Consider the following 8,492-nt stretch of genomic DNA (forward strand, 5'->3'; position numbering starts at 1 on the left):
GGGGGGGGAGATAAACACAAAATGCATACACTATTTGAAGTAAGAACAAACAACTGAGGATTGTGGGGAGAGACACAAATGTACTTAAATTGGAGAAGAGAATTATAAATAATAGGGTGAGGATGAGAGAGAATGAAGATGAAGGTGGGATGAAAATCTCTCCTTTTTTCCTACTTCAGCAGGGTCCCCACTTCCCACCAATGACCCCACGTAGACTTCTCTTCCTCAGGATATTGGACTAGGGACCTTTTCTCAGCTTCACCACGCGCACCCTCCCCCCCCCCCCCCCCCCAGGCAATGGAGGGGCTGCAGGCCTTTTTCCTCTGGGCCAGTAGATCCTGCAGAGGGTATCTACAATGGAGGGCAGGGGCGTGCTGTGTGCTGACCGGGCCTCTGGCCATAGCATTCAGAAGCGGGGAGGAGGAAACGGATGAGGACACGTGTCACCCACCCCCGCTCCAGGGCTGGCACCATCCAAGAAGCCCTCCACGCCCCCTGCTCGGCGTAGCGAGAGGGTCGCCTGGACCATTCAAAAAGCCCTTGATACATGACAAGCGTGGCTTTTAATGCGGGAAGAGGCAAGATTGTTCAGGTGGCAGGGATCCAAGGCGGAGATTCCCTTCTCTTCCCAGTCCACCCACCCGCCCTCCTCCTTCCCTCCCCTCCTCCCTGCCACACAAAAAAAAAGGACACACAAAAACTTTTGCCACACTATTAATATATTCGAGTTTCCTCCCACTTTCCCAATGGGCTACCAGCTGCAGAACTCCTGAATAGAAAGCTTAATTGTGCTTTGTCATGCAGAATACCTCGATTTTCTATAGAAGGTTACAAAGGGCCGTTTGAAGATTCAGAGTATTTATTTCTTGGCTAATAGCGATCTATTTGCATAGAGCACCTCTTCGCCTGCCAGACCCAGGTAGCAGAGCTAAACTACTGAAGCCCCATCTTTGTCCCCCTCCCCCCAATACAACACAAGGTGGCAATTGATAATTGCCCCCTTTTCCTCTCTATCTACCGTCCCCACCCCCCTCACCGTTCCCCATTCCGCCTATTCCCTATTTCCCCTCCCCAGGTCACGGCCAGGGCTGAGGTCCCAGTGAGCTAAGGGGCTGGTGATATAGAACAAGTCTGTAAGATCTCCGGACCTTAAAGTCTACACTTGGGCCCTTCCGGCTGACCTCTCTCCGGCCTCCAGCCACTTCCTATTCCTGGCCTCCTCGGAACAGCGACCTTAGGAGATATTTGGGGGCTCTGGCTCCGCCCACGTGTTTGAACGGCCGCCAGACGAACCAAAGAACCGGTTAGCCAGCCCAGGCAGAGGCAAACCTGTAGTTCTCTGGTCGGTCCTATCTTCTGCGTAGGGTGTAAATGGCCTAGACCTTGCGATGTTTCGAGGATTCTCCGGTAATCGCAAGCTAATTATTATTTGGATACGAAGCTGCTACTTCCCCTGTTTGATTGGCACCACTGCCTTCAGAATATCTTTTTCTTGTTTCTTGTTTTGACAGTTTAAATCCAGGTCTATGTGACATATAAAGGTAATAAAATTCTCATTTCATTGTTAATCTTATTTCATTGCAGTATAGGATTTTACCCTCACACCTGCGTGGCAGGGTGTAATTCCATTAATAAAAAAAAATCAACATATTCATTGCATGTCTTTTCCCTGATGATATATTGTGAGCAGTGTGAGTTGAAAAAGAGCCATTTATTCCCACCGTGAATGAGCCTGCATGGGGCGGGAGCTTCACCTGCCCCCTCAGTCAATTAGGAATGTATCGAAAAGTCTACCAGAAAAGGAGTTAAATTAACCGTTCGCTAATTTCCTTGTGTCCCTCCTACATAATCCCCCCTTTTCAGCTTGCCCCAGAAATTACCACATGTTGCAAGGTTCAAATAGTGCCTAATGAAACAGTGACTAAACGGTTCTCTCTCAAACGCCACAGAGCCCTTTAGCCAGACCTTCAAAGACTATGGGCGGAACCAGTTGGGGGTCCAAAAGCTTAAAAAAAAAAAAAAAACTCTTGGGGGAAAGAAAAATTTAACCAGTCAATAATTGTAGGTCCAGCTAACTTAGTGGAGACGCTGTTCTCCTCCCCCACCCTCCCCTGACTCCCTAACCCCCACCGCTGGAACGCTCCAGGTCTCCCCGCCGTGGGGTGCGCAAACTCAAGGGAATTTCTGAGACTCCTAGAGCCCAGCAGTTCGAACTTTCCTCTTCCCTCCCCCACTCATCCCCACGGCACCCTCTCCCCGTGCCCCCCTTTACCCCCTCCCTCCCAGTTCTTCTTGAGAGAAAAGAAGTTAAAAGTTGGAAGTGAATGAGCAAAAGCACAAGGAGAAGCAAAGGCAAGCAACTCAGGGACGAAAGTGGGGAGAGTGGGGCGGTAGAAGAAACAACTCCAAATTCCTCCCCCCCACCCCCAGTCCAAAGTGTTTAGTCTAACCTGAATCCTAAAACCCCTTGTTAGCTTCTAGGAATCTCAGCACCCCTTGCTACGAATTTCAAAGCCTCGAAATGCTATGCAAATGCGTAATAATCGTGGCAACTAATTAATGAAGTAATTAATTAAAGAGAAAAAAGGAGAAGGTGGTTAGTTTCTGCTCGATCCAAGCAATTTCAATTAGGCTTTGTGAAGGTGAACTCTAATGGAATGCCTTTACCATCCCCGCCCCTTGTCTCTATTTTTACACATATTTTGGACTGGACCTGGGATTTCATTGATTTCCTTTTTTTTTTCCCTTTCTGCACACACACACACACACACACACACACACACACACACACACACACACACACACACAGAGTCTACTAGTCTGAGCTGCAAACCTAGAGCTTGTCAGAAAACTTCAGGGCCCAACCGACTTCATATTGCATTTTCAGGCGCTAGCATTTGAAGCTGCCAAGCGCCCAGGGTTCTTTTACATTTTTGCCTGGCTGTTCTCATGTCTACTTTCGCTGTGGGTCCGGATATACCTTTCAGGGCAGCGACTCGCCCTGAGCGCTTCTGCTCAAATCTCGGGGCCATTGTTCCTCTCTTGAACTTCAGTAGCCGAGCGCCTACCCTAAAAACCAGCCGCGCTCTCCTACAAAAACCTCTGTCTCTCAATTCCTCAGTCTCTGTCTCTTTCTCTCTGTCTCTGTCTCCCTGGCTCTCTCTCTCTCTCTCTCTTCGACTCCCTCCCTTCCTCTTCCCCCTTCTTTTCTTCCCTCTCTTCCTTTCCCCCCTTCTTCTCTTCTCTCCCTTTCTCTCCCCACATTTCCCTCCCTCTCTCTCGGGACTTGAGTCACTTATTTGAAACGGTGAGGCTAATACAAAGTCATCAAAGCACTATGGTTCTTGTCTTAAAGTGACAGCCCTCTTTATGGGGCTGTTTGAAATACGCCCCCTGCTTTTCAATGTCTCTCTATCCATCTTTGTCTGCTCTTCAGAAAAGCGGACAATATAAAGCACAGCCTGGCGAGCTCCCCACGCTCAGGCCTGGGCAGTGCCAACCTCCGCCTTTAAGCAGATTGAAATTGTCACTGCTTCATTAATCTGAAACTAGTTACTTTCCTAAGCACACAGCATACACTTCCGATCTATTTGGATACACTTGCAATAGCCTTGAGTCCTTCCTGGATAGTGGATAGTAAGGCTGACTAAGAACGCGAAAAATACAGAATTTAGCACTGGAAAATCAATGGGTTTCTATGTGATGCACAAAAGCATCTTAAATAGCAAGGGTGGAAAATGCGTTCTCTTCTCCCTGGTGTGTGTGTGTGTGTGTGTGTGTGTGTGTGTAGTGGTGGTGGTGGAGGTAGGGGTGGTCATGCTTCTTATGTGTTAATACTTTCCTAAGGGAAATGGATTGGACAACAAATTTGCTACACAGAATATTCATTCTGTATCAAAGGATCAGGAAGGTCTATAAACTAGCCCTGCCTCCCCCTACCCAGACCTACTGTCCTGCGAGTCTCCCTCCGCACAAAAATGCTTTTTTGGAGAAGTGCAGTGAAGGAGAGATTTTAGAGACTTTCGAAAACCTCTCTGAGTTCTAACACCCTATAATTCTTGATTCTCTTGTCCACAACACTATAGCAAAGGAGAACCACTTGGAGAAAGAAATTCTGTAACCAAAGGGAAGCTGTCATCTATCTATGGCCATTTGTTCAATAACCTCAGGCAGGTTCCGTTTCTGCAAAGCTCTGCTTTAAGCTCGTCTTCTCCAAGTTCAGTGGACATCTTACCCTCTAAATTCCTGAGGCTTCATAGCAAGTTCATTGTGATGAGAGGGACTCCTATAGTTTCTCTCTTTCTTTTCCATAGAATCAACTGCACACCCCACCGCTTGGGGGCGGGGGAGGGCAGGAAGCCCTCTATTTTTTTTACATTGTCACAAGGTTTGTACGTGGTTGTTTTGTTTTTTTTTTAATTCTCAATTCCATTCTATTCAGATCAAAGAAACGGATCTCTCTTTTTTAAAATGAGCTCAGATTTTTTTCAGTAATGTGAGCCTAAAGATTTATAAAATAGATTTATATTAAATTATGTTAATAGAAGCTTAGTAAATGCACCATTTAATTGCAAGAAAAGTGCTCCCTTTTAACGGGTCTGTCACCTTAACAGGTACATTCAAAGATCCGTCGAGAATAATGAAAATAGGAACAATTGTTTCGATGTGTGAGCCATATGCATTCAACCCTGGGACAGATTTCCACTGTGTTTAGAACCCCTTCAAGTCCTATTTCATCAGAAAGGGAGGGGGCATTCTCAGTGGTATTATTCTCCACTCCTTTCAAGATAGACCTTTGGATTTTTTGGAAGGGATGCCTCCAGACTCTCCTTTTGTCCCTGTTTCATCTATCATGTTCTAGGGCCTTATATCCTTCTAAACTCTGATTATTTTCCCCAGAACCAAACCAAACGAATAACAAAGAGCCCTCTGATACAGATGAAGACAAGTGGTTGCAAATTTAGGGGAAATTGGGCCCCTACAGCCCAAGGACCTAAATTCTTTAAACCCCAAAGTTTATAGAATAAGTATCTGTTTCCCAAATTGCCTGACTTGTTTTCAGAGGCTAGGGTGTACAAACCTTTCTTTTCTGCTTGGAATAGTTGAGTATGAGACTCACAGATTTAGAACCAGAAAGTACCTAAGATATCATCTATTACAACCCTCTCACCTTATAGATGAAGAAAATGGGGCTCAGGGAGATAGAAGGATTTGCCCAAGACATCACAGATGATTTCAAAGGGGCAGAGATGGGCTATGAATCCAGGTCTTCAGACTTCATTTCAGCACCCTTTTCACTGCACTGATCTTAGACATTCCATCAGTGAATGACATTTTATTGTTGACAGTATGGTCTGCAGAAAGCAAAGAGGATGATGGGATAATAGGATTTAGTGTGGCAAAGAACTTCAGAAATGGGCTAGTTTACAGATCAGGAAACTGTGCTCAATCCAGGGAAGTTAAGTGCCTTGTCCAAAGTCACAAGATAGTAGGAAACAGAACGACAGGCTCAGAGGCCTGGTTCTGTGATGTACAGTGTTCCTTCTAACTCTCCTTTTAAAGTGGTCTCACTTTTGGCTTGGAAAATATTTTCAAGCTACAACTTTCTCTCCCCACCAATATCCACTGTGGGAAAAGGATGCAGAAAGGTCTAAGAAAGGAATATTTAAGAAGTGACAGGCTTTTGATACCAGCATATAGCTCTCCAAACTTCAGAACCTCAGAGTGGCCACATGAGTATTTCCTTCACACTATGGGTCCATTTATGCCACAGAGAGTAGAATCTTCTGCACTTGGTGCATAGAATTGCCCTCAGGGAAACATGCTATGAAAGAAAGAAGGACACTTCTTGGGTCCCTTGCCCTTAGTAGGATTTCCAGCTGTGTTGCCTTTGCTGAAGCAATGATTGGTGTCAGGGCCTTTGCCTTGGGCTTGTGTCAGTCTCTGGGTGGGAGGGAGAGGGGGAAAGGCTTCTGCTTGGGTTCCTATCCTCTAGATGTCTGGGGTCAATGGGCAGGGGCCAGGAACTCTTCCCCTCCTCTTATCTCTCAAGGGCTTTTCCTTTACATCAAATTCAGCATCTGCTGTGGAGGGGGTGGATTTAAGCCAGGCCAGCTGCTCTGGAGGGTTACTTTGTGAAAGAAGGGAATTCCTTTCCCCTCCCCCAATCATCACCTCTACAACCACCACTACCACCACCTCCCTTTGGAGATTAATTCCTGGAGAAAGAAAATGCCCTCTAAATCCAGGGTCTGATTCTTCATCCAGATTCGAAGAGGAAAACAATTTCTCCCTAGATGGAAATGCTACTCTCACTTTTCCTTTCTTCCTAGGTTTCTATACATTAGCAGACACTTGGATCTTACAAGTTTTAAAATGGTTATTTTTTTCCTTTGTAAGGAGTAGTTATTTTAGAAATGTTGGTATTCAGCAACTTTCCACTCTCCTGAGCCAGGTAGTCATAATAAAATTATAGAATTAATGCTGTAAGAAAACAATAGTCTCTAGTTTGTTTTACTAGTGAGGAAACTGAGGCTCAGAAATATTTAAGTAATTTATGTGGGGTCACATAGATAATGTCTAGGGGGGGAAGTATTTGAACTTAAGTCCTTCTTACTTTAAGTACAGTGATATACGACACTGCTTCTTTGTGAGTTAATCACTTTACTCTGATTCCTTCTATTGGAACTCCAATTGGGGTGACTTCCCAAGAGAAACACAGTGAAAGTTTGAATTATCTTGTGCCTGGTTAAAAAAAATATTAAGTGGCATTAAATGGGTGTCCAAGCAGATCTTGACTTGAATGCAATTCTAATTTCCCTTCCTTGTTTAGCAAAGCAAAAATAGAGTATTTTTCAGCTTAAATTCAGACTGAAGGAGAACCCCAGTAGAGAACCATGGCCAGTTGCCTAAGGGGCCAGCCTTCCTTCTGATTTATGACTTCTGAAGACCCTAAGTAGTTCAGAATTTTTCCTTTCCTTTCCTTTCCTCTCCTCCCCTCCCCTCCCCTCCCTTCTGCTCTCTTCTCCCCTTCTCTCCTCTCCCCTCCTCTCCTTTCCCCTTTCTCTCCTCTCCCCTTTTCTCTCTCCCCTTCCCTCTCCTCTCCTTTCTTCTCCTCTTTCTTTCTTTGTTCTTTTCTTTATCATTTTTTGGTGGTGGTGGTGGGTGGTGGGGAGACAGAGTTGCCTGGACAGGAATGATATTATTGTCAAAAACTCCTTGTAGCATAAGAAAACCAACCCAATTCTTCAGTGACAGGCTGTGTGATGTTAGGGAAGAAAAACTCTAGAAGATTCACGTCTCATGTGAAGACTTTTCTAAGTGTCCCAGTTGCTATTATCCCTCCCAATTGCCTTGTATTTATTTTATACACATTTGATGGATAATTTAATGTGTAGACACATAGGAGAGGCAGTGTAGTACATCGAAAGAGCAGTGGGTCTGAGTTTCAATTCTTGTTCTGTTATTTACAACCTCTATGAAATTGGAAAATCATTTAATGTCTCTGAGCCTTAGTGTCATCATCTGTAAGATGACAAAGCTGAATTAGATTACCTCTGAGATTCCTTTCAGATTCATAATACTGTGATGATTCTCCTCTCTCTGCTGCCACTCCTCCCAATAAGAGCTCTCTGAGGGCAGGAGATCTTTGCTTTTTGCCTCTATAATTCTCAGAATGCTGCCTGTCTGTATGTTTATTGGATGTTGAATGAATTAAAGTTCTTAGAGGAAGACTCTATGGAAAACAATTGCTACCTGCTTTAGATATTTTGGCCTTTTTTTTTTTTTTTTTTGCCTCCATCTTGGAGTTCCAGATTGCCAAAGGAGTTCCTTCTAAACACCTTGCTCTTGCCCACTCCACCCCAGACACAATGGGGAAAAGAAAGTCTCTGAAGTTTGGGATTGGGGAAAAAAAAGAAAGAAAGAAAAGCTGCTTCTGGACCTTCATTTGAAGCAACAAGACAGCCTCCCTGTTGCAGAGAATGGATTTGGTATCTTTGGAGCCCTTGTGGCAGCTACTAGGCAGCTCTCCAGCCAAGACTCCACTAGGACTCAACCAATAATATGGCTTCCCAGGGATTTCTGGGAGGGGTGAAGAAGAATGAAAAGCAGGGGGCATTCTGGGATTTTCCTTAGAAGTGAGTATGGGGCCTAGGTGGCTCAGGGGTATTGAGAGCCAGGCCTAGAAGAGGAGGTCCAGGATTCAACTCTGGCCTCTAGTACTTCCTAGCTGTGTGACCTTGAGCAAGTCACTTAATTCCCATTGCCTAGCCCTTATTGTGCTTCTGCCTTGGAACCAATTCACAATATCAATTCTAAGAGATAAAGTAAGGTTTTATTTATTTTTTAAAATATTTTTCCAACTTTACATGACACATTTTCTTTCCCTCCTCTCTTCCCTCCCCCCTCTTGGAGCTGACAAACAATTCCGCTGGGTTATACAAATATTATAACTTGATACCTATTTCCATATTATTCAATTTTTTTCAATA

The sequence above is a fragment of the Gracilinanus agilis genome, chromosome 6 (genome assembly GCF_016433145.1).
Source record: "Gracilinanus agilis isolate LMUSP501 chromosome 6, AgileGrace, whole genome shotgun sequence".
NCBI classification, from domain to species: Eukaryota; Metazoa; Chordata; class Mammalia; order Didelphimorphia; family Didelphidae; genus Gracilinanus; species Gracilinanus agilis.